This window comes from Hyla sarda, unplaced genomic scaffold (genome assembly GCF_029499605.1).
Source record: "Hyla sarda isolate aHylSar1 unplaced genomic scaffold, aHylSar1.hap1 scaffold_1148, whole genome shotgun sequence".
NCBI classification, from domain to species: Eukaryota; Metazoa; Chordata; class Amphibia; order Anura; family Hylidae; genus Hyla; species Hyla sarda.
In genome coordinates, this window is record NW_026607769.1 from 102,501 (window position 1) to 105,310 (window position 2,810).

The following is a 2,810-nucleotide window of genomic DNA, read 5'->3' on the forward strand; positions in this document are numbered from 1 at the left end:
TATCCCCCAGAACCTGAACCCGTCCCGGACAGCACTGCCCATTATCCCCCAGAACCTGAACCCGTCCCGGACAGCGCTGCCCATTATCCCCCAGAACCTGAACCCGTCCCGGGCAGCGCTGCCCATTATCCCCCAGAACCTGAACCCGTCCCGGACAGCGCTGCCCATTATCCCCCAGAACCTGAACCCGTCCCGGACAGCGCTGCCCATTATCCCCCAGAATCTGAACCCGTCCCAGACAGCGCTGCCCATTATCCCCCAGAACCTGAACCCATCCCGGACAGCGCTGCCCATTATCCCCAGAACCTGAACCCGTCCCAGACAGCGCTGCCCATTATCCCCCAGAACCTGAACCCATCCCGGACAGCGCTGCCCATTATCCCCCAGAACCTGAACCCGTCCCGGACAGCGCTGCCCATTATCCCCCAGAACCTGAACCCGTCCCAGACAGCGCTGCCCATTATCCTCCAGAACCTGAACCCATCCCGGGCAGCGCTGCCCATTATCCTCCAGAACCTGAACCCATCCCGGGCAGCGCTGCCCATTATCCCCAGAACCTGAACCCGTCCCGGACAGCGCTGCCCATTATCCCCCAGAACCTGAACCCGTCCCGGGCAGCGCTGCCCATTATCCCCCAGAACCTGAACCCGTCCCGGACAGCACTGCCCATTATCCTCCAGAACCTGAACCCGTCCCGGACAGCGCTGCCCATTATCCCCCGGAACCTGAACCCATCCGGGCAGCGCTGCCCATTATCCCCCAGAACCTGAACCCGTCCCGGACAGCACTGCCCATTATCCCCAGAACCTGAACCCGTCCCGGACAGCACTGCCCATTATCCCCCAGACCTGAACCCGTCCCGGACAGCGCTGCCCATTATCCCCAGAACCTGAACCCGTCCCGGGCAGCGCTGCCCATTATCCCCCAGAACCTGAACCCGTCCCGGACAGCGCTGCCCATTATCCCCCAGAACCTGAACCCGTCCCGGACAGCGCTGCCCATTATCCCCCAGAATCTGAACCCGTCCCAGACAGCGCTGCCCATTATCCCCCAGAACCTGAACCCATCCCGGACAGCGCTGCCCATTATCCCCCAGAACCTGAACCCGTCCCAGACAGCGCTGCCCATTATCCCCCAGAACCTGAACCCATCCCGGACAGCGCTGCCCATTATCCCCCAGAACCTGAACCCGTCCCGGACAGCGCTGCCCATTATCCCCCAGAACCTGAACCCATCCCGGACAGCGCTGCCCATTATCCCCCAGAACCTGAACCCGTCCCGGACAGCGCTGCCCATTATCCCCCAGAACCTGAACCCGTCCCGGGCAGCGCTGCCCATTATCCCCCAGAACCTGAACCCGTCCCGGACAGCGCTGCCCATTATCCCCCAGAATCTGAACCCGTCCCAGACAGCGCTGCCCATTATCCCCCAGAACCTGAACCCATCCCGGACAGCGCTGCCCATTATCCCCCAGAACCTGAACCCGTCCCGGACAGCGCTGCCAATTATCCCCCAGAATCTGAACCCGTCCCGGACAGCGCTGCCCATTATCCCCAGAATCTGAACCCGTCCCGGACAGCGCTGCCCATTATCCCCCAGAACCTAAACCCGTCCCGGACAGCGCTGCCCATTATCCCCCAGAACCTGAACCCGTCCCGGACAGCGCTGCCCATTATCCCCCAGAACCTGAACCCGTCCCGGACAGCGCTGCCCATTATCCCCCAGAACCTGAACCCGTCCCGGACAGCGCTGCCCATTATCCTCCAGAACCTGAACCCATCCCGGGCAGCGCTGCCCATTATCCCCAGAACCTGAACCCGTCCCGGGCAGCGCTGCCCATTATCCCCCAGAATCTGAACCCGTCCCAGACAGCACTGCCCATTATCCCCCAGAACCTGAACCCGTCCCGGACAGCACTGCCCATTATCCCCCAGAATCTGAACCCGTCCCGGACAGCGCTGCCCATTATCCTCCAGAACCTGAACCCGTCCCGGACAGCGCTGCCCATTATCCCCCAGAACCTGAACCCGTCCCGGACAGCACTGCCCATTATCCCCCAGAACCTGAACCCGTCCCTGCCCATTATCCCCCATAATATTTTAGCTATTGAACCCCTCGCCCACTGGATCTGGATGAATAGGATTAAAAGGGTACTCTGCTGCCCCAGCGTTCAGAACATTTGTTTGAACACTTGGAGGGGGTTGTGACATCACGGCCACACCCCTCGTGCCATTACACCACACCCCCTCAATGCAAGTCTATGGGAGGGGGAGTGGTGGAACAAGGGGCGCGCCTGGAGTGCTGAGGGGTGTGTGTCCAGCCTCACCCAATCATAGCTCCTCTCACACTTAACTGCCATATGCTGTTGGTTGGACACACCCCCCTTAGCACTCCAGGCTGCACCCCTTAGGGGACTTTTAGGAGGAATCATTAGATTCCTCATACAGATCAATGTGGTTCCATAGAACCACATTGATCTGTGTGATCTGCACTCGATTGATAAAGCCTGGTCCTGCCAAGCTTTATCATTGTCAGAGCCGCTGCCAGCACAGAAGAAGAGGTAAGGCCTCAGGCTACCTCCACAGTATATTCCCCCCCCCTCAGCGATCGCGCTGCAGGGGGGGGTTTGGAAATGGTGCAATCGTTTTTTTTGCGATAATTTTTTCAAAGTGGAAAATTTAATAGAACAAACATTTTTTTAATAATAACATGCTATTGGAAAGTGATTCCGCATACATTAATCTCTACTATATCAAAAGTTTTTTTTATTAATTTTTTATTTTAAGGAAAGGTCCCCTTTAAGAAGACTG